This window comes from Panthera tigris, chromosome C2 (assembly GCF_018350195.1).
Source record: "Panthera tigris isolate Pti1 chromosome C2, P.tigris_Pti1_mat1.1, whole genome shotgun sequence".
NCBI classification, from domain to species: Eukaryota; Metazoa; Chordata; class Mammalia; order Carnivora; family Felidae; genus Panthera; species Panthera tigris.
Genome location: NC_056668.1, coordinates 143,681,199 through 143,706,352, shown reverse-complemented (window position 1 = coordinate 143,706,352; position 25,154 = coordinate 143,681,199).

Genomic DNA, 25,154 nt, shown 5'->3' with positions numbered 1-25,154 from the left:
ATGTAAAAAGATATAATTTGTAGGACAGTAATAGCACCAAGAATGATGAAGAGGGTGGAGCTCTATAGGAGCAAAGATTTTTATATGATTGAAATTAAGTTTGTATTAATCTGACTGCAATGTTATAAATTAATAGGTTAATGTTAATTTCTAGGGCAAACATTAAGAAAATGAGAATACATTTAATAAAATAAATGACAAATCTTGCCATTTGCAACAATGTGGATGGAACTGAAGGGTATTATGCTAAGTGAAATAAGTCAGAGAAAGACAGGTATCATATGTTTTCACTCATATGATGATCTTGAGCAACTTAACAGAAGACCATGGGGGAAGGAAAGAGGAAAAAATAGCTTCAAACAGAGGGGGAGGCAAATCATAAAAGACTCTTAAGTACAGAGAAACAACTGAGGGTTTATAGGGAAGAGGGGAAATGGGTGATGGGCATTGAGGAGGGCACTTGTAGGATGAGCACTGGTTGTTGTATGTAAGCAATGAATCATGGGAATCTACTCTGGAATCCAGCACACTGTATACACTGTATATTAGCTAAATAAATTATTGACAATAAATTATAATTAGAAACAAAAGTAAAAATAAAATTAAAATCAATGACAAGTGAATTAGAATGGTACACTAGAAAAATCTAACACGATAAAATAGTACAAGAGAAAATGCAGAACAAAAAAAAACATTAAGGTCTATAAAATAAATAGCCAAATGGAAAATGTAAATCTTAGTTTATTATTATTTCCATTAAATGTAAATGGAACAAACATTCTAATTAAAAGGCAGTTTGGTGAAATGTATTTTTAAAAAAAAAGGAAAAACAAGATCTGACTACACGTAGATCAAAACCACAGTGAAGTACCATGCCACTCTCACTAGGATGGCTATCATAAAAAAGACTGATAACAACAAGTGTCAATGATGTGGGGAAATTGGAATCTTTATACATTGTCTGTGGTAATGTTAAAGTGGTAGAGCTCCTTTGAAATACAGTTTATCAGTTCCTCAAAAAGTTAAACATAGTTACTATATGACCCATGATTCCATTAGTAGGTATGCACCCCCCAAAATTAAAATCCTATGCGCAATTAAAACTCAACAATAAGAAAACAAACAATCCAATTAAAAACTGGGCAAAAGACTTGAACAGATACCTCACCAAAGAACATTTACAAGTGGTAAGTAACCATATAGAAATAAGTCCAACGTCACGTAGCATTAGGGAATTGCAAACTAAAACACTGAGATTCCCCTGCACACCTATTAGAACAGCTAAAACCAAAATGTGGACAATAATGTGTGAGGATATAAAGCAACACAAACTTTCATTCTTTGCTGATAGGAATGTAAAATGATACAGCTACTTTAGAAAAGCATTTGGCAGTTTCTTACAAAGCTAAATCTAGTCTTACGCAATGATTCAGCAATCACACTCCTACCTATTTATCCAAATGAGTTGAAAAACTATGACCATATAAAAATCTGCACATGAATGTTTATAGCAGATTATTTCTAATTGCCCCAAATTGGAAGTAACTAAGATGTTCTTCAATAAGTGAATAGCGGTATAGCTATACAGAGAAATATCGTTCAGTGATAAAAGGAAATGAGCTCTCAAATCATGAAAAGACATGGAGGAAATTTAAATGCATACTGCTGAGTGAAAGAAGGGAGTTTGAGAACACTAAAGACTATATGGTTCCAACTATACGATATTCTAGAGAAGGCAAAACCATCAAGAAATGTAAATAGATTAATGGTTGCCAGGAGTTTAAGGAAAAGTAAGGAGAGAAGGAGAAAGAAGAGGGGAAAGAGAGGAAGGGAAGGAAGGACATGGAGTACAGGAGATTTTTAGGACTATTATTTTGTATGATACTCTAAAAGTGGATACATGACATGCATTTAGAAAAACCTATAGAACATACAAAAAAATAAACCTTAATGTAAATTATGAAGTATAGTTAATAATAAGGTATCAATATTGGTTCATCAGTTGTAACCAATGTAACCATACCAATGCAAAATGGTAGTAATAAGGAAAACTGTGAGTAGGGGGGGAGTGGGTGTATGTAAGAACTCTCCATACTTTTACCTCAACCTTTCTGTAAACCTTAAACTGCTCTAAAAAATAAAGTCTAGGGGCACCTGGGTAGCTCAGTCGGTTAAGCATCCGACTTCAGATCAGGTCATGACTTCACAGCTCGTGGGATTGAGCCCCATGTCAGGCTCTGTGCTGACAGCTCAGAGGCTGTAGCCTGCTTTGGATTCTGTGTCTCCCTCTCTCTCTCTGCCCCTCTCCCACTCACACTCTTTCTCTCTCTCTCTCTCTCCCTCAAAAGTAAATAAATTTTTTAAAAATTAAAAAAATAAAGTATTAATTTTTAAAATGTTAACACAAACACTTGTATATAAGTGTCCATAGCAGCATTATTCATAATAGCAAATAGTGGAAACAACACAAATGTCCATCAACTGATGAACAGCTAAATGAAGTGTGGTATATGCATTCAATAGACTATTATTTTGTCGTAAGAAGGAATGATATAATGATATACGTGACAACTGAAATAAACCTAGAAAACATAAAGTGAAAGAAGTCAGACACAAAAGGGTACATATTTTAAATCCGTCTACACAAAATTTTCAGAATAGGCAAATCTAGAGAGATAAAAAGGACATTAGTGGTTGCCAAGGACTAGGGAGTATTGGTAGCCATATAACTATGTGAATATACTGAGATTCATTGAATTGTACACTTTGAAAGGGTAAATGTCATAGCACGTGAATGACATATCAATCAAAAAACACCAAGCATTAATCCACTTTGTCTTTGACCAAGTGTCTTTCATTCTTTGGAAGGAAGAAAATACATGTAGGAAACATAGTATTGTTCAAAGGTCTAAAACACCACTGTGCTAAATCATATGTCCATATAATCAAAAGTGTTTTTAACCTGACAAGTAAGACCATTGTGTTTTCTTATTATCAGTGTTTACATTCTCCCCTGCCTCCCCCCACCTTCACTCTAACGCATGTATTTTGGGAACATAAAAAGAACTTGAAACATCTTTAACTAATCATGAGTGGGCCTAGAGCACTATCTTCTATCAAGAATGACATCTGCGATATTCTAACTTATTATTTGTTCTTCATTGTCTCTTCAAGTTAAGCTGTCTTTATTAGAGGGCTATTGTTTTGAGCTTTGAGTGTGTTTTGGGAGACACTGAATCATACCTCACACCTCTGCCCAGATACCCACACGCACACAAACCTCTAGCATATTCTTATTTCATGTGCTAAAATACAAGAAACATACAATGAAGGCAAGGCATTGTACTCACAGAACTTAATGCCATGTCAACAATTGCCAACATCTACCCACAGAGAATTTCCAAAAGCTCTGGAAACAAAATTCTTATTTGCAAAATATGCCATATCAGAACAAAGTGGGGCCAGACAGCCTTACAGAATCAGAAAAAACTGTATTTGCTTTTTTCTCATTTTATCACCATTTCAACTCTGTGATGTAAATTTGACAGGCATTTTCATCTCCACTTAAAAAAATAAAGACTTACACATCAAGAGGCTGCATTGTTCATTTTGGGCCAGAAAAGAATTAAAATGTATCCTGATTCTCTCACGCACTCGCTAAAAGAACACCCCCTCGTCACTCATGTTGGGCTAGCAGCCCATTGAAAAAGAAAGGAAAATCACTCTTTGTAGTTAAAATGCCCGAGAGAATTTTTAAAATAGGTGATTGGGTTTTGCGATTCTAGAACTTAATTTGGAAAGAGGAATGAAAGAAGTTGTGCAGAGAATGGGATGGAAGCCTTTAATGGCATATTTGTGTAAAATATTGCAGAGGGAATTACCCGTGAGTTGCTTATTTGAAATCAAATAAATTTCTTTAAATCACTCTTTTTCTTTTCCTTAACAAATCCTGTATTGGGAATGATTTTGCAATCTCCACAAAGTAATAAAATGCAGTCTGTCAATCTATGTGCAGGCGACAGCACACTAAAGTAAGCCCTCCTCCCTGCAGCATGCACACATAGGCATGCATGCACACACACATTCACGCAACGTCCTTATTTCGTCGGCTGAAGTATGTTCTCTTCCAGCATGTGCTTTGCACAAAAAAAAGAAAGAAAGAAACATGCCAGTGCCTCAGTAGCAGAAGGAGGGCTCCCAAGGTGCTTTTGCAATAAATTCAATACCTACTCCTGTTAGAGAAAATTGCCATAAACTACCAGGTATCATGTTTTGGCTAAACCATCAGTCAGTCACGTTTTATAGAAGTGTATTTACTATCTAGCACATTTTTTGAGATTGCCCAGGTTGCTTATAAATGTCAAACAAGGTTCACATACTTACCTGTATTTCTCTTTAGCAAGTGACAGCAAAATGCCCTCTCGGTGGCATCCTGTACATGTAAGTTAGCCAGGGAAGCAAAACCAAGAACCAAGACGTCCTTTACCCCCCCCCCACCCCTCCCCCCAAGGTAGCACTGCTGAACAAGGAAAATCTCTACTTGCTGTCCCTGGGAAACAGCACCAAAACAGAACATGGAACATGTCTATACGATGCTACCAGCTGTGCACGCAATCAACCCTTAATTAAACATTACTTAAGAGTAATAAAACTAGGGTCACCACTGCCATTTTAATTTCAGTGGAATTGAAAGGCAAACTCTGCCAACAATGAGCCGCTTCATTTTGTTTTCATCAAATGTTCTTCTCTAAGATTATACAGCTAATGCAGCCTAAGTTCCCATTCCTATGAGAAGAGGAGATTAGGTAGGAAGGCAATCAAGAACGACTTTAATGCACAGAAAACTACCTACAAAACTTTTTATAATGTTCCCCCTTCTTACAAAAAGAAAGTAGATTTTTCCCTCTGTTTCCTCATCTGTAAAATATTAACAGGAATACCCTACCCAAAAAGCTGTTGTGACGACGGGATGAACAACATACACAAACTGCCTAACAGTCTTCTAAGACAGCACCAAAAGCCTGCGTGCAAATGCCATCTAAACTCATCTCTATAATCTTCCCAACGAGAAGGATGAGAGTTTCTAAGAGGCCTCTCAGTTCCATCACTCAAGAATTCCATAAGTGTGTAACAGAAAGGAAATATTGTTTGATTCCGCTCTCCCAACAGCTCTCATGGACGCTACGTTTTTCTTTTGCTTCTTGCTTGTTTTGACGATCCACCCTAACCTACCATACCCCCATCATCACCACTAAAAAAAGAGGAAGCAAAAGCAAAGTTTTAAAATGACAAGCGCCTTGACCCTTTGGGCTAAGTTTAACATGCATTTAGTCATCAAGTTATTTTGGCACATGAGTGGACTCACGAATATGGAAACAGAAGACTCCTTTTGTGGAATTTTAGGAAAAGCTATTAGCTATACAGGATTTCACTAATATTTTTGGCATTTCAACATAGAACTCCAAATCTTAGGTATATGGAATCTCTAAGAATTCTATTAAATTTCAGTGAACTTAAATATTTTATTGTTAAAGGGCCATTTTTCTTAGATACACTGAAAGGAAGAAAAAAAAAAGTGATGAAAAATGCTGAGTCACTGTAGAAGACAGAAAGGAAAAGAAAATAAATGCAGAGACCTGGACCAGAGGCATACCTCTGATTCGGGCTGGATCTAAGAGGCAGCAACGGACTACAGAACCAACAGATGTGATCCAGTTCCCTGTGACCTCCTTCTCACTACCAGCAAAGGAAAACCAGCATTCAGGTGAGCATGTTCAGCCGTGTAGGTGAGTGAAGATCCAATCTATAACAAGACAGGAGCCTGAGCCTTTTAGAGAGCGTTGTCCCAGGTCCAGTTTCTGAGTGCTGTGTAACTTTGGAGAAATCCTTTAACCTCTCTGAATCAGTGCAACATACAGCAAAATACATGATGCCCAGTTACCTCTGTAGTTCAGATAAATAATTTTGCACGTGCAAAATTAAGTTTTGAGATTTTTTTTTTCATCTTTAAAGTCATTTGGGAGAAGAATGGAGAATGGGAAAAAGAGGTTTTAGGTCATACAATCTGAGTCCATTCATTCATTTATTCTTTTGTTGTTGTTGAACTTTTTTAAAAGTTTTATTTATTTATTTTGAGAGAGAGACAGCATGAGTGGGGAAGGGGCGGAGAGACAGAGAGAGAGAGAGAGAGAGACAGAGAGAGAGAGAGAGAGACAGAGAGAGAGAGAGAGACAGAGACAGAGAGAGAGAGAGAGAAAGAGAGAGAATCCCAAGCAGGCTCTGTGCTGCCTGTGCAGAGCCCAACGTGAGGCTTGAACTCATGAAACTGCGAGACCATGGCCTGAGCTGAAATCAAGAGTTGGACACTTAACCGACTAAGCCACCCAGGTGCCCCCATTCATTCTTTCAATTCTCAAGTCTATATTATATGCTTACTGGGTACAAGGCATCAAGCATGTCATAGTCAATAAAAGCAGACATGAAGCTATGAAAAAATACACCAATAAAAATAAAGCTTCATTTCTGATGAGGGCAGTGGCAAGATGAGGGACCAGGAGAACTGTGGCAGGTGCTAACTGAAGTTATGCATGTGATGAGGTACAGGCAGAAGAAGATGGAAGCGACGGCACCCAGGCTTGGTCCTGAGTAATCACAAACCATAATTATCTAATCAAGGAGGACAAGCCTCCAAGGACAATAAAGCCTGGAGAAGAAGGAGGGATCTAGGATCTAGGATATTAACATTGTTGAGACCCGAATAGGGTCTCTCACACAGGTAGTCATGGTGAACACCGAGGAATGCAGCTGACAGGTCAACTCTAATACCAGCACTGAAAGAGGTCATTCCACTCCATGACAAGGATGCCACCAGCACCTGAAAGAGGGTGGGAGGGCAGGGGCATATTTACTTCTATTAGCTTTGCAACTGTGAACAAACCTTGAGACCAATTTGAGCCTCAGCTTCTCTAGCTATCAAAATGGAGCTAACCATCTACTTTAGAGAGAACACCACAGAGTTTAGCAGAGTTTATGTCCACTAAATATCCCGCTGCATGTTCAAATTTCATCCAAGAAAACTGCTTTCACGGCACTAATTCAGATTTAACTTGCCCTCAAATTTTTCTTGGTGAGGTTAATCTGAATAACAACCATGAAATTTACTCTTATAGTCACTTACGCTGTAACAGCTTTTAGGTAACAATCTACATAAAAATGTAGATATGCAAGCAAATAAAATCAAAATAAAACACCACTGAGTAGGTAATTCAGAAAAATTATATAATAGACTTCAGGGACCCATCTTGGTGTTGCCATCATTTGAACTTTTTTTTCTTCGCCATCAGGGTCTGAATCAAAGTTGCAACTCGATACCTCGCTACCCCAATTCTTTTGCAAACCTTAAAACAAAAGCTTTACTCAGATTCCTTCCTCTAGACATTCTCCAGCAAATAAACAGCATCCTCAGAGCTACATCCTCTCTTGCTCCTGCTTCATACGGGGGAACAGGAGTCAGCAACACCTTTAACTCCATGTCTGTTATGTACCAACCACAGAGTTAGTGGCTTTACACACATCATCTCATCTAAATAAGCATCCCGTAATTCTGCCCCGTAATTATGACTAATATCAACAGAAGCTCACTGAGGGTAAATAACTTGCAAGTACAAGGCTCGTACTTGGTGCAGCCAGTCTCTGAAATCAGATCTCTCTGATTCTAAAACCCTAAGACTTTTCATTAATTTTTTCCCAACTCAATAGTGTAGCAATATTTGGGAGGGGGAAGGGACAAAGAATTATCCAACAATATTCACAGTAAAGGAGTATATTATCTGTAGATAGTAATGCCAGATTTAGCAAATAAAAATACAGGACACCCAGTTTAATTTGAATTTGAGATGAATGACCTTTTTAAATTTTTTGATAACCTTTTTTTTTCTTTTTGAGAGAAAGAGCAAGCATGAATGGTAGAGTGAGAGAGACAGAATTCCAAACAGGCTCTACCTCCAGTGCGGAGGCTGACACGGGGCTCGATCTCATGACTGTGGGATGATGATCTGAGCCAAAATCAAGAGCTGGATGCTTCTTCCCTACCACCCTCACCCTACACACCTTGACTCATCACTACCCAAACTGTTCTATAGAATGTCAGCACCCCATGAGATATTAAAAAGGCTGGTGGATAATCTTCAGAGGGGGCCACGGTTCCTTCCTTCCATCTGTCCGTCCTTCTAAGCTCACCTGGCCTCATGAGGACGTTAAGTCTAATTCTCCTCTTCTTGAATCTGGGTTGGTCTTCAGCCTTGTTTAAGCAAGAAACGATGGCACGATTGATATTTTGGAACTTCCGGGTCTGAAATATTAGAAGCCTTGCAGCTTCCCCCTGGGTCTCTTGCAATGTTCCCTCTTTAGGTGCTCTGAGAATGCTCCCTCACAGAAATCCTGTGAAAACCCATAGCCATGCAGAAAGGACATAGGTAAGTACTCTTACTGACGGTCACAGCTGAGCTCTCAGGCAACAGCCACCATTACTTGCCAATCATGTAAATGTCCAGGCTGGTGAAATCTTCAGGTAACTCCAGCCCCAGCCTCTAGCTGCAACTGCATAATAGACCCCAAGCAAGAACCACCCAACTGAACCCAGTCAAGTCTAAACTGTGAAAGATCGTCATACACTATTTAAAGCAAGGGTTTCTTTGCCAGACAGCAGTAGATAACTATGTAGAGAATTCTTATGGGATTCGAAAAAAGAGTTCCGCACACTAACTTGGAAAACACTGAAACCATACTTTTCTCTTGGAAATTCACAGTGTATAAATCCACAGCAACAGTTCTGAAAATCTCTGCAGAAAAGAAACTTTAATTTTTGTTTAACTCACTATTTCTTAAATGTACCTGGTTACATAGTTCATTCTCTATAAAATTCTCATTAACATTTTAGAATAAAAGTGTTCTTGGAGCTCGGTTTAGGAAAATCTGTACTATTTCAGGCTATCTCCCATCAAAGATAGTTATCTGATGGAGCTGTTGTTTCAAAACAAATGAAATGACAAATCTTGCTAATGGGATGCACTCTATAAGGCAACTAAGATGTTCAACTATTTTGTTTATATAATGTATATGGTAGTTCCATTTGCTGAACAACAAACAGGGATATACATTCTAATCAAGAAGCATACTCAGTCGGTTAAGCGTCCAACTTCAGCTCAGGTCTAGATATAACGGTTCGTGGGTTTGAGCCCCACATGGGGCTCTGGGCTGATAGCTCAGAGCCTGAAGTCTGCTTTGGATACAGTGTCTCCTTCTCTCTCTCTGCTCCTCCCAGTTCATGCTCTGTCTCACTCTGTCAAGACTAAATAAACATTGGGGCGCCTGGGTGGCTCTGTCAGGTAAGCGTCCGACTTCATCTCAGGTCATGATCTCACGGTCCGTGAGTTCGAGCCCCACATCGGGCTCTGTGCTGACAGATCAGAGCCTGAAGCCTGCTTCAGATTCTGTGTCTCCCTCCATCTCTGCCCCTCCCCCGCTCTTGCACTGTCTCTCAAAAATAAGTAAAAGATTTTTAAAAATTTTTTTAAAAAGAATAAACATTAAAAACATTAAAAAAAAAAAAGAAGTGTATACATCCAGGAAAAATGGGAGGAATATTTGAAATTAAGATAGTCGAATCCAAAAACCCTGGAATGCAAAATAGCTGAAGCAAAGGGTTGCCTTTATTTTTCGTAGGAAGGTCTCAATATAGAAGCCATCTATTTAAACAAAAGCTAGAGACTTCAAATCAAAGTTTCACTTTACAGTTTGAATTGTTTGGCTTGGCCACAGCTGACAATCCAATTCAATTTCTTACTTTAAACTGTGCTGCATAGATAGAGCTTTACTTGTAAAATAAATCACAGTTAAAGTACAGGGAATATTTGTCTCCACCCATTTGTCTGAAATAGATCTTGAGTAATAAAACTATAATTCTCTAGCATTTTCTGACATATATACCAGTTGACATATTTTCCCTCTTTAGTTCATGATAGTAGGCTGAAAGGTATTTTTTTAACTCCTCATTTATCTTCTTTTAATAAATCATAAGGATAGCATATTCCTCTGCAGGTTTTCTTAAATATGAGTGTTTTTAGAGTCAACTGCTTGGAGGAAAAGACATTTTTATTTATAGATTCAACTAAGATGAAAGAAAGTAAAAAGCTGTATAAATAAATTGCTACAAACATTGCCTTCATTTTAATGTAGTTATCAAAGTACAACAGGTATTTACAAGGAAACACTGCACAGAGAAAAGGTAAACACATGAAAGGAACCAAGAGAGATGTAGATAAGATGAATCTGTGGCCTTGCTATTGTATTTGGGAAGCTTATGGATATCATTCAATGGAAAGGGGTCAGGACAGGCCATCAACGGAGAATGAGTTGCTCTTCACAAAATGCTTAACTGATTTCATCCTCTCCAGTTCATTTTACAGATGGAGAGACTCAGGCTCAGATAGAAAGTGAGAAGTATCCTTGGGGGTGTGCAGAGGCACATTCACCAGAAGTAGCACCTTTTCAAAAATGTTCACATGATCCTTAAGATAGTTTAAAAAAAAAAAGTTAGATGAACTTCCAGAACTTGAGCCTAAGGACTCCAGAGTAAGCTAGTATCCCAGCTACACTATTCCTACCAAAAGGGTCCTGGGAGAGGTACAAAGAAACAGCAACAGCATCCACCCCACGGCAGGTCATGAGTTCTAAATGAGTAACTTTCTACATATGTAGAAAGCTGACAGCAATACCTAGAACGCTGTAGGTCATGATAAAGTTAATTCAGGGGCGCCTGGGTGGCGCAGTCGGTTGAGCGTCCGACTTCAGCCAGGTCACGATCTCGCGGTCCGTGAGTTCGAGCCCCGCATCAGGCTCTGGGCTGATGGCTCGGAGCCTGGAGCCTGTTTCTGATTCTGTGTCTCCCTCTCTCTCTGCCCCTCCCCCCGCGTTCATGCTCTGTCTCTCTCTGTCCCAAAAATAAATAAAAAACGTTGAAAAAAAAAAAAAAAGTTAATTCATTTATCAGGGCCCCCAAATCCCTCAGGAAAAGTGCTCCACTGCTTGTGAGGCCCCATGCTCCCCCAGTCCATGGACAATTTCTCCTTGGATAAAGGACAAGCTCAAAAAAAAAAAAAGGTTAGATGAAACAGACTGAAATACACTACAGAATCATCAATAATCAAACTACAGGAAATACAGCAGACAAAGGGTTTTGGTGAGTGTGTTTTTGTTTTTCCATGTGTTCTGGGAGTTCCATTCACATGGAAAGGTATAGGAATCATCCCTGAAAACATTCAGTGGACATGTGTGGCCTTAAGGAGAGGCCCTACCCACCCCACTTTCCTTCACGGAACTTACTGCCAAGGTTGCTGAACTTGGTTACACCTATATAGCAAATCAATTCTTCAAGTTCATCTATCTTTCCAATCCAACAGTGGCATATTCCAAATATATAACCTAACCTCTCTGATTTTTAAGTCCCATTGTGGTTCTTAGTTACATGTGGCCAAGAGAGATATGGTAAACAGATCTAGGTTGTCATTGAGTGATGAAAAATAAGGTATAGGTATGTAAAAGTAGAAGACAAGTAATCAAAAAAGTCTCTATGACTTTATACAGTATTAAAATTCCTAAACTCCTAACTTACAATATCTCCCCAAATTTTTGTTAGACCAACAAGAAATAGAACAAGACCAAGGCCTTCAATAGATCCCTTAGGGTAATTTGGAAATATAATTATTCTTTATACACACACACACACACACACACACACACACAGAATCACGTATGTGCATGTCACCATGGAGAAAAAGGAAATACTCTGGTCACCAGAGTCAGTTCTATCCCTTGGTTTAAACTGTGCGGGACAACCATAAATAAACCAATTCTATGACAGTCATAACTTCATGCTCTTGACCTGACTCCTCCTTGCAAGAAATTTTGAATTTGCCTTTTTTCATGTAATGATTGTATGTGAAAGTCTGTTATGACACGCATTCTTCCATGTTTTTCCAATTCAATCCTCATGACAATCCATAGAACCTGGACCCAACTGTAAAGAAAACCAAGGCCAAAAGGATTTCTCTGACTTGCTAAATGGCACAGATACTTATAGGCATGCAAGCCTGGGACTTGACACTGGTTTTTGTTTTCACTATTAGTCAACAATTCTTGAGCATTTCTCAATTTATGTTTCTCTCATTTTCTTGCACCATTTCTGTATTTAGTTTTATGGTGATAACACCAGTTAACTCTTAGAGCTATATGAGATCCTCACGGGAAGGTACAAAGGAAAAAAATCTGAGTTTCTGAGACAGAAGAGACACCAAAAAAAAAAAAAAAAAAAAAAAGACTAACTACGGCAGATGGATGGCAACCTCACTGAAGTAGGAAGTGGAAAACAGGTACACACCTAAGCAATTTCGGAAATGAGTGGAGACTGTTGGGTTAAAGATAAAGGGAACTGCATCTAGGCAGGGTACCGTAGTTTATAAAGTTTCTTCTCATGGGAGCAGGGGTTACCAATTCTGCAATCACTGTACACATGTACTGGGATGAAACATACAAGCAAATGGATCGTGGGCAGTGACTGCCAGTTTTCTCACTGTTCGAGTGGAAGGTTAGAGACAAGCAAGAGGAGGAAGCCAGAATGAATCAAATGATACTGGACTAGAGCTGGAGACCTCAGTATGAACTCCTGTTTACCTTAATACAGATACAGATGAATACGAAAATAGTTATTCATGAGTGTGTATACACGGGTTAGTAAACATATGTATATTTCTAAGTTCTGTTTGCTGAGCGGGCCTTAAAGCAGTGACACCCAGTAGCAATGAGCATATCTAGTGCCCAGATCTTAGTTTCTAACACCATTTTGCGGTACAAGGAATCAGGACTACTTGGAGAAATGGCTGATGCCAGGGCCAGGGCAGGGAATATACAAGATGAGCCAGGAGAAGTCTGTAGTGTCAGGTGGTAAGGGAGTGCTCATAAAAGGATGGCAGTATGTCAAAGGGGCACAAGAGCCAAGTGAAATTTCTCTCAGTGGCCAAAGCTGGAACAATTCGAGTAACAGAAGAAAAAACACAGTTGCGGTGCCTGGGTGGCTCAGTCAGTTAAGCGTCCGACTCTTGATTTCAGTTCAGGTCACGATCTCACAGTTTGCACAATTGAGCCCTGTGTCATGCTCTGTGCTGACAGTGCAGAGCCTACTTGGGATTCTCTTTCTCCCTCTCTCTCTCTGCCCCTCCCGACTGTTGCTCACTCGCTCGCTCTCTTAAAAAAAAAAAAAAAAAAAAAAAAAAAAACAAACCTAGTATTGGGTTATAACACAATATATAAAGTAAATATACCCCAAGTCCATACCGATATAAATTATTAAATAAATAAGGAAGAAGAGGCAAATCTCCTATCCATCCCAAATAATCTATATAGACATTCCCTTTCAGGGTAGTGGAGCATTAACACCCTTCTCCCCCGACTCCAAGTGTGGGCTGCACTTAGTGATTTCCTTCCCTAGAGTACAAGATGAAAAGGAAGGGAGAAGTAACTTTATAATGAAGACACCAATTCCAGCTAGGTGAACAAGCTTAATAGCATCAGTAAAGAGCCATGTTGACAGCATGTAATTTTGACATGATATAATGAGAATATTCCGTGGTCTTCCTCCCAAGAACCCATAATCTCAATCTAATCAGGAAAAAGTATCACACAAAACCCCACTGACAAACATTCTACAAAATATCTACCAGTACTCTTCAAAACCATCAAGACCATCAAAAACCAGGAAAGTCTGGGAACCCACCCCAGCTTAAGCCTAAGGATACTAAATAAAATGTGGTATTCTGGATGGGATCCTGTGACAAAACAAACAGGCCATTAGGTAAAAATGAAGAACATCTAAACAAAGTATAGACTCTAGTTAATAACAGTCTAAAACTACTCATTTATTATGAAAATGTACCATATTAATATAAGATGTTAATAATAGGGTTAACCTGGTGTAAGGCAAATGGGAACCTTCTCTAGTATCTTTCTCAACTTTCCTGTGAATCTAAAACTACTACAATGTTAGAAATTATTTTAAAAACCATACACACAGCTTCCAAATGTTTTTTTTTTTTTTTAAGTCTTGGTTTCTCTGATGGTACTCTATGAATAATTAATTCACCAAAGACCAATATAGCATTCACAACCAACTCTTAAAGACATGGTCCACTGAGGGGAAGAAGGAATGGCATGGATATTTCAAAACATTAGGTATTTAAAATTGCCTTTATATTTGCTGAGGAAGATACTGAGACACTATCTTATCTGATTTCCATTCTTTATATTTTGCTTTACCTTACGCTAAACTTACTTGGCACCCTGAATAGTCACCAGTCGGTGGTGGGAAGCAGTATTTAAGACACCATGGACGGGGGTGTCTGGGATTTAAACATTAACAGATGATCGGCCTGCAAAGTGGGCAAGCCACATATGGATAAGGAGGAGTTAGTCATATGCTCAAAAACTTCCAGTAATTCCAGATTCAAGAATCCAAGGTTAAAGTTGTCTTTTAAGTAGCACACATTAATTGCAGAGTCAGGCACTAATTAGAGGGTTTCCTCAAGTTGGCCAAAAATTCATAGGGCATGGGAAGCAGTTTTTCTACTTCAATTCTAAACAGCACAGTGAATGAATATAATAAAATAACTTAACCCAGCGTGGTGCAAAATAAAAGAGTCTCTCTGAATGAATGGCATGAGTTTGGAGGAGGATGGAGGTGCCACGGCAGTAGGGAGGGAGGGAGATTAGAAAATTATACTTTATATTCCAATCACTTCAAGAATCATGGCAGGTTTTGATCTCCTCAATGTCCAATTTTTCTCATTCCTAAAGAGAGCAAACAAAGCAAAAGAAAACAGCCTTAGGCCCCAAAATAGCAGGTCTCAAACACTGAAAGCTATGATGCATACAACACCTTACGGCAACACGCTGTGCATGATTTCTGAGTATCAGCAACACGAAGCAAGGGGATAACAGGCAAATGAATCACTCCACGGTCACCAGTTAGAAGCCGCTTACCAATCTCAATTCGGTGAGCCTATTCAGGAGGCTTGAGAAGTTGCAAACTCTGTATACTAATGACCAACAGTTACAGGGAGAAGTTGGTTGCCCTGTCTCAGAGTAGGTCAGGTTTTTGGAATGATTTATCCTTCAGAGTTCTCCAGGGGATCAAGCTCAGATTAGACCTCAACTAAAACCACACCTTTGCCTCAATTCTTCCTTGTCTTGCCTGGATTTTCTCACTTCCTGCAAGATTTCACCGGCGAGTGGTCCTTCAAAAAATATTTGCACCAGAATCCCTCTCTCGACCTCTACTTCTAGAGAACCTGACCTAAGTTATCCCCAATAAAAACTTCAAATGATAATAATTTGCAATACCATCAACAACCACAAACACAACAGCACAATAGCAGATTACATTTACTCAGTGTTTATTATTGCCGGACGCTGTTCTAAGGGTTTTATAATAATTATCTCTTTTAAACCTCACAAAAACCCACGAGGTAAGTGTTATTATTACCCCCATTTGCAGAAGAGTAAATAGAGGCTCAAAGATATGGTTAGAAATATATATACTTGCCTAAAACCATACACCTAGTAAGAGGTAAGAGTCCCAGGTACTCTGGCTATAGAGTCTGGACTCTTAACCTCTATTCTACTCTAATTCAGGTCCTCATATATTTTAGATACATTCACACAATTCTTCAAGTGAATCTATTTGATGCGAAATTTATCATCTTAAGGTCCCAAACATGTATCCTTAAGTAACTAGTTTAGCTTTGGCCATGGGATCTAAAGAAAGTGTGAAGAATTATGGCCTGAAAATACATTGTGGACCATCTGCCGACATGTAGAGTGCTGGGGACACCACAGAGAGGGAGGGGGCTCCCCATCCCCACCTTCAGTAGAATTTAGACTGCAGAAAGTCAAAATCCATGGACAGACTTTAGAGTACTTTTGTTTTATAAACTGACTTAAGGAAAATTAGGTGGATATTCCTGAGCTGCTGGGGACCCTGTGCTTTATTTGAGTTCATGACCCCGTAGGTAAGAATCCAAAGGTCGCATTTTACAATGTTGAGCAGGAAAGGACTTAGAATACTCCCCTTTTTCTCTCCTCTCTATCTCCTCTTCCCTGTGAGTACAGCTGCACAGGGCACCTCAGAATCTAGAAGGCTGCTTCTGCTTACAGCCAATTAGAAAGCAAAAGGCCAGCAAAGTCCTGCCAGAGACTCACCGTGCCCTGGACAACTTCCCACGTAAACAAGTGGGGACTCCTTTAAAGAAAAGATGCCCTTAGCTTTTTTGAGGGTGAGAGTGATCTTCCTACAAAACCACAACCTTTCCCTGGCCTTGAGTTCCCCTTATGCAAAACTCAAGTATATGTGGTTTTACTTCTGTATAACCTTTTCCAGCAAACCCACAAGAATTTGGGTTCCAGTTTAAGTGATTTGCCAATTACTCCAGTTGGGGATAATTAGAAAAAATAGAAACCAGGGTTTACAGAGGAAGAAGGAGGGAACTCAGAAGGCAGAATCAGGGTAGAAATTTTGGCAATAAAACCTGGAAAGAAAGAACAGAGGAAAAGAACTTTAAAGCAGGGCCGGATTAAGACTTTTAAGGACCAATGCTAAGTGAAAAGATCGTTTTAAGCTCCTCTCTATATAATTCAAAACAAAAACTTTACACCCTATACACTGGGTGTAACATATGCCAAAATTAAACTAGTTTCTCCTGAGTTTTGTTTCTGTTTCATTGTTGTTGTTATTGTTTTAATTGTAAAAGTCTGGAGAACTCCATAGCAGCTGCACACCACCTATCATTTGGGAACCTTTGCTTGGCCAGCCCCCTAAGATGCCTGCTGACTATTGCTCAAAGCAGCAAGAGGTAAAATGAAATCTAGGTCTTAAAACTAAATTCTTGTGCCTATTGTTAGGAGAAAAACGATGGTATGTGCGATTGTTGCTGATGTCTATACTTGGCATAAATTGGTATCTGACAAATCTGAGCATTCACATTCTTCACCATTTTAGGGGCCAACGAAGATGCTAGAGTTAGGACATAGAGACATGGAGGCAACAACTTTTGTGCTATAAAATTCTAATAAAATCTCAAAGGTATTGACTATCTAGGAGAAATCCTAAACACAGAGGGGATAAAACATCTTGAAGTGTGCTCACTGTTGGCAACAAAATAAAGCGACTCTATAAGCAAAACCAACAGTCACCTGGAGCACTGGAGTTTCATCATACTCATTATTAAAATCCTGAAATATGCCTCTACTGATTGTGAACTAGGTGATGCTCCCAGCAACCTCTACTCCCTTAGCCCTCCTCAGGAACTCCAAGAACCACAAGCTTTCCCAAGAGCCAGCAACAAGCACCCAGACCAGGTCAGATCAGTGTCCCCTCTGAATGGACAGTGCTCCTCCCTCATAGCATAACTACCTATTAACATGACACTGAAACCATAAGCCAAGGAGATCATGACACTTTCCTAGCAAATAAGAGTGGAAGAACGGACACGAGGAGGATAATGGCTATTATAACTCATTTGTAATAAATGCATTTTAAGAAAATTCTAACTTCCTTTTATTTCTTTTTATTTTTATTTGTTTTAAATCCAAGTTAGTTAACAAATAGTGTAATCATGATTTCAGGAGTAGAATTTAGTTAATTCATCACTTACATATGACACCCAGTGCGCATCCCAACAAGTGCCCTCCTTAATGCCCATCACCCATTTAGCCCATCCTCCCACCCAGTATCCCTCCAGCAACCCTCAGTTTGTTCTCTGTATACAAGAGTCTCTTATGGTTTGCCTCCTTCTCTGTTTTTATCTTATTTTTGCTTCCCTTCCCCTATTCATCTGTTTTGTCTTAAATTCCACATGAGTGAAATCATACGGTATTTGTCTTTCTCTGATTTATTTCGCTTGGCATAATACACTCTAGTTCCATCCACATTGTTGCAAACAGCAAGATTTCATTTTTGATCACTAATATTCCCGTGATGTGTGTCCATCTTTATCCATCTGTCCGTGGATGGACATTTGGGCTCTTTCTATAATTTGGCTATTGTTGATAGCACTGCTATAAACACTGTTGTGCATGTGCCTCCTCAAATCAGCATTTTTGTATCCTTTGGATAAATAGCTTATACTGCAATTGCTGGGTTGTAGGGGAGTTGTATTTTTAATTTTTTGAGGAACCTCCATACTGTTTCCCAGAGTGGATGCTCCAGTTTGCATTCTCACCAGCAGTGCAAAAGAGTTTCCCTTTATCTGCATCCTCACCAACATCTGTTGTTGTCTGAATTGTTAATTTTAATCATTCTGACAGGTATGAGGTAGTATCGTTGTGGTATTTGTATTTCCCTGATAAGTGATGTTGAGCATCTTTTCATGTGTCTGTTAGCCATCTGAATGTCTTCTTTAGAAAAGTGTCTATTCATGTCTTTTGCCCATTTCTTCATTGGATTACTTGTTTTTTGGTTGTTGAGTTTGATAAGTTCTTTATAGATTTTGGATACGAACCCTTTATCTGATATATCATTTACAAATATCTCCTCCCATTCTGTTGGTTGCCTTTTGGTTTTGCTGATTGTTTCTGTCATTGTGCAGAAGCTTTTTATCTTGATGTGGTCCCAGTAGTTCATTTTTGCTTTTGTTTCCCTTGCCTCCAGAGACATATTTTAAAAAAGGAGGTCAGAATTTTCAAGTTTGTTTATTTGTTTGTTTATTTATTTATTTATTTATTGAGAGAGAGAGAGAGAGAGAGAGAGAGAGAGAGAGAGAGAGAGAGAATATGAATTCCAAGCAGGCTTTGCAAAATCAGTGCAGAACCCGATGCAGGGCTGAAACACACAGGACCATGATCATGACCTGAGCCAAAACCAAGAGTCGGATGCTTAATTGACTGAGTCTCCCAAGTGCCCCCAACTTCCTTTTCATTCAAAGTTTCTCAACCATACTTTTCTTACTATGGGGTTTTTAGGACTCTAACCTTTATAGTTGGAAAGACCAGGGTCTACTTCTAAAACTTGTAATAGGTAAATAAAGATACATTAGGATACATTAACCTTTACTCACGTAAACCGCTCCAACATGGGGCAAGACACTGTCCATAATTTCATTCAACACAAAACTGTTGAGGCCCCTCAATGTTTCATGCCTCCTCGCTGGTGCTAAGAATGAACCTACAAAGAAGATCCACCTATAACTCTCCAGAATTTACTGTCCAACAATCCTATCACATTGCTCCCTCTTTAGAATCATTTCACCTTTACAAATTCCCATGGGAGAGGGTTTTCTGGAGCAGAGTTGGCTGAAAACCTTTCCCATTTTCTTGTAGTGAGCATATTTAGCCTATTGGGACTCACATACAGATGGTTCCTTAGTCATTCAAAAAAATGGTGTACACTGAGTAAGACTAGGGACATGTGTTTGGTGAATGACAGGCAGGAGCAACAGAGCCATAAAAACTTTGCTGCACTCCAAGAAGGGTGTTTTTTTTTTTTTCATGTGTGTTTGGTTCTCCCCTCTTCCCTTCTTTCCTTCCTGCTTTCCCTCCTTCCTCCCTCTTCCCCTCCTCTTTCCTTCCCTTCCTTTCTTCCTTGCCTCCCTCTTTCTTAAACATCTACCTCTTACCTATGATCTTACCAAAGTCTCTCTACTTTGAAAGAGATTAAGAAAAAAGAAATGAGGCAGGGAGAGAGGTTCTGAGGGAGGGAGGAGAGACAGAATAAGGCCTTAGCTTGAATTTTAGTTGTCACAGCCGAGGGTTGTATGGTAATATTGAATAACCTCTCTGCTTCAAGCTGAGGAATTCAACTCCCTTTTCTGGAGATCTTTTACGAAGGGCCATTCCTCTTATGAACTTTTAGTATCTGCATTAAAACCCTCCTCATATCCCACTGTCAGTACATCATCTCCCTAATAGATTGCCTTCTGCTTGGTAATACCTTGTTTAGTTTTTATTTTCTAAAACTACACTTTGGAGATGAGACAGTGGAATTTTAAAAGATATTACAAAATTAAAATTTCTGCCTGTTGCAGTTTCTAGGAACTAAAGCTGATCCTCATCAAATTATGCTAATTTACTGTATAGTGTTTAATTAAATCTTACCCCAGGCAATCTACTTCCAGGGTTTATTTTTACAGCTTAGAACTTTCAAACATGAAAATGCCTTTCAATTTAAATTTTAGAAAGAAAGAAAGAAAGAAAGAAAGAAAGAAAGAAAGAAAGAAAGAAAGAAAGAAAGAAAGAAACTATTCACTGAAATTCATTAGGAAAAAAAAAATTTTTACTTTATATCCTGGACTTAATTCAGCCTCAATCCCCTTCTCATTTTTATCCTTTGTCTCTTTCTCTTTTCAGGAAAACAAAAATGCTTCTTAGTAATTCCCTCCCTCTATCCTGAGTAGTAGATAGTACATCTCTCTGTGAAATGGCAACCTCTTTTCACTGGGCCATTTCCCAGGCAGATTGTGTTCAGCTAAACGTAAACATAAGTGACTGGGGATAAGATGGGATCTCTTTCCTCAGGAAGTGACAAGGGCTGTGTCGCTGCAGCTGAGCGCGTGGGTCTCAGTGCCACCTGCACCCCAGGTCCACTTTCACAGGAAAAACAAGCTCACGTTCAACAGGCTGCCTCCCTCAGCTCTTACCACCCGCACACTTGGGATGAAGTTCGTCTCTTCTTTCATCCTGACTCCACCACACGGCCCTGACTGCATCATCTGCCAACTGATGATAAAGAACCTTACTTTCTACATTTTCCCTTGTAGAAAGCCCCCAGACAGCCAAGAGCTGCTGGAAGCTTACAGAACTTCTGCTAAACCATCACACAAGAATGTCACACCAGAATCAGCCAAGATGAAAGCTTCTAAGCTTTTCCTCCAACCAGGCATTTTTTTTTTGTCCTTTTGGAGAAAATATTACATCTGTATGTTATGACATTGCCCCAGATCTTAAGGAAGCCAAATGCTTTCAAATCATTTTGCAGAGCAAGTACTAGAATATCTTTATAATTTTCCATCATTTCTTATTGGCCTTTTCCCGTCGAAGTCACCTAAGCCAAAATATTCCTTCCCCCTTTGTTGTACAAATTCTGACCTCAGTTATGTCAGAGACAGGAGGAACAACCTCCCATATATCAAATCCACTCAACCTCTCTGGAGCGCTTGTGGTAGGCAGCCTCCAAGATGGCTTCCAATGATCTCAGCCTCCTGGCATTCTCATCCTGTGTACTACCTCCTACACTGTACTAGGGCTGGTCTGTGAGGTTAGTGATGTACAGTAGAAATGATGGCATGCCACTTCCAAATTTAAGTCATAAAAGATGACATCTTCCATCTTGGATACTCTCTCTGATCATTTTTCCCAGAAGAACCCACTGCCATCCCATGCAACACTCAGTCTATGCGAAGTCCAGGTGGCAAGAAGTTCCACCCAGTAGCCAGTGAGGAACTAAGGGCTGTCAAGATCACATAAGTGAGCCTGGAAGGAAATCCTCCCCCAGTTAAGCCTTCAGATGGAGACTTCAGTTCCTGCCAACATTCTGACTGCAATTTTATGAAAGATTAAGCCAGAACCACCCAGTTACCCAGATTCTTAACTCAAAGAAACTGCAGTGGTTTATTATATGTTCATTGTTTTAAGCTACTAAATTTAAGGCCAATTTGTTACATAATAATGGGTAACTAATATAGAAATGTTAACTATCCTATCCTTTCCTCTTCTGGTATCTCAATCAAAGTCTGATTAGGAAAGAAATCACTTGGTTATTTTCAACAGAGGGACTCAATGCAGGGGATTGGTTATAAAAGTGATAGAAATCTCGTGAACTCAGGGGACACTTGGGTGTCTCAGTCAGTTATGCGTCTGACTCCTGGTTTATTTCAAGTCATGGTCTTACTGTTTGTGGTTTTGAGCCTCACATCAGGCTTTGTGCTGACAGTGCAGAACCTGCTTGGGATTCTCTCTCTCCCCAACCCCCTCTCTCTCTGCCCCACTGTCCACCTCTCTCTCTAAAAATAAACAAACTTAAAACAAATGGTGTGAAGGAGAGGAAGTGAGAAAACCCAGAGATTAGCAGCATCAGGCAGCCGGGCCCACCCTTAGACTAGAATGACAAAAAGAGAAGGTGGTGTTACCAGAGCCTGCAGACCACATTACTCTCTAATACTCTAATACTGTCCAACAGGACTTTGAGATAATGGAAATTATCTATATCTGCATCTTCCAATATGGTAGCCATTAGCAACCTATGGTTACGTAGCACTTGAAAGGTGGCTAGTGCAACTTAAGAAATGAATTTTTGTTTTTAACTTTACTTAGTTTAAATTTATCTAGTTGCATACAGCTATATATGGTAGGTAGTGGCCATGATATTGTACATTGAAGCTCTAGAAGCTAAAACCACAGTAGGCAATTCCCTTGAGAGTAAGAGCACTGGAGGACATGCAGCTGCTAAGGTGCTACCTGAGCAAGAAGGGCCAGGAGAGAGCGAGTCCCTGACGTCTCTCATCCCTCTCCAATTTCCTTCCTGTCTCCCCGCTGATGATATCTAGTAGGAAGCAGATGCCAGGAGCCAGCCTCCCTGTGGGATATACAGCACAGCCGGGAGGAGGTATTGACTTCAAGGAAGCGACATGCTCAGAAGAGAAGGACTCAAAATATTGATGAGCTTTACAATATCCATAGGCATATACCTTTCTCTTGATAAAGGAAACACCACCAACTTCTTTTAGGTTGCACAGCAGCCTTGGATGCAGCCCTGGGACTTTGCCAATCAAGTCTCTTCTCCCAAACAAGTACAGCACTCTTCTTAAAGGAATTCAAGCAATTAAATGTCTCTTCATCTTGTTTTAGGTGACAAATTGGTTATTGTGTTTTCCATGGTAAGCTGTAAACTGCCATATTAGACTTATACTGCTACATAACAAATCAACCTATATTTTAGTGGCTTAAAACAACATGTATGTATTATCGCACAGTTTTCATAAAATGGGAATACAGGGAGAGCTTAGCTGGTTCTTCTGTTCAGGATTTCACAGGCTGTAATCAAAGTGTTGTCTCATGTGGAGGCTCAACTGGGGAAAAATCCACTTCTGAGTCCATTCAAATCTCAGAAAGAATTTATTTCTTTGCAGCTGTAGGACTAGGGGCCCCAGCTTCTTACTGGGTCTTGTCTGGAGGCCACCCATAGTTCCCTGCCATATGACCCTTCCTGTAGGCCGTTCACAAAATGGCTATTTGATTCTTCAAGACTGAAGGAGATTTCCTCACTCCAGTATGCTAAGAGGGACTCATATCTAACAAAATATAATCAGGGGCATGACACCCCATCACTTCTGCCATGTAACACAACCTAATAAAGGAATTGACATCCCATCACCTTTGTATATTCTATTGGTAGAAGCAAGTCACAGGTTCTGCCTGCACTCAAGGGGAGTGTTACTCATTGGATGTTCACCTTAGATTGAGTCTTCCATACTGCTGGAGAACAAACTCAATATCTTGCTGATATTTAATGTTATATTCTTAACAAACATCATAGTCCCAGCACACTAGAGTTTCTTAGTAGTTTCTTGGATTAGAAAATCCTACTTCCAAAAAATTGTTCCATGAGGATATGTTGACACTCAATATGCAGCAAGATGGGAAATACATGAGCAGCAGGGTGGTACTAAAGATAAACCATCTGCTTGACTAGAACACATAGTGAGATGCCCAAACCCTGACAAAACAGACTACCTAGACAAAAGCACAGACACAGTAATCACTGCCTAGTTCAGGAACATGGTAGAAGATAGAAGTCATGCATATACAGCTGTGTCACAGGTCAGGATGCAGATGGACTTTATTTGGTTCATATATAGTTGTTTTAAAAAATGAATTAGTTGCCAACATCTTCTAATCAGGAAATTTCACACTGAAATTCAGATTCTTTCTTCTCTTGAAATTGCCATGAGCAGCGGGATAGGACGTGTGGCTACCCCTCTTTAAACACAGTATGTATTTTCTAGTCCAATCAACCCTTACCCAGCCACCTCCAATCAGAAGTCATAGGAGTTTGCAACCTCTAAGATAATATAACAACGGGTCCCAGAAGGTGAAGTAGGTTCAAGCCCCAGAAATACAGGAAGTGACCAAACTTCAGAAGTCCATACAGGTTGCTAAGATGTGGAAAATACCGACCAAAGAGATGCTCTATTAAGAGAAAAGCCAGCCTAAAGTTGGAAGAAGACTCAACAGACTACAATCTTTACAGAGGAACTCAGGACAGGGACAGGATAGAAGCCCGTTCTACAGAGGCTAGCTAACGAAGCACCTTTGTGCCACAGAATCCTATGTTCAGAACTGAGACCTTGTAGGATAGTAGGAAATGCACAAGATTCAGGGATTCTGCCTTGGTGCCCTCACTCACAAAGCAGCACACTTGGAAAGGGGACTTAATACTCCTCTCCCACCAGAGGAGTAGCCCAGAAACTAGACATTGGACCTAAGTCAACAACTAGAAATTTGAGTGAATTCTATGAAGAGACGAGGTAAAGGGCTGGGGCTGATAAAGAGATTTCATTCCGCTTAATTCTTCAAGGATAAGACTCCAAATTTGTTTCAGGAAATGTTTATCTGGTATTGTTAGGAATTAAGGTGTTAAAGAATCTGTCTCCTGCTTCGCTTAAAAACAAAATGTCACCACTGAATCTCAGACATATTTAAAATCATGAATGTAGAGCTCCAGGAACAATTAGCAAAGAGTTTCTACCTCAAAGGAGAAATTGCTGTTTTTATGAATTTTCCCAAAGTGGTGGATAAAATAAATTACTCTTCTCTGAAATCTTTTTTTTCTTTCATTTTCTGTCATTTTCTTCTTCCACCACCTTTCCTATTTCTTAGTCATCTCCTATTTAGATGTAGGAAAGGATCAATGTCTTGCTAGTAAATTTCTGAATACTTAAAGGTTCCTGTCAGTGATTTGTTGTTTTGTTTTGTTTTTCCAGAGGAGAGAGTGCACAAGGGAGGGGCAGAGAAAGAGGGAGAGAAAGAATCCCAAACAGGCTCTGAGCTGGGAGCTG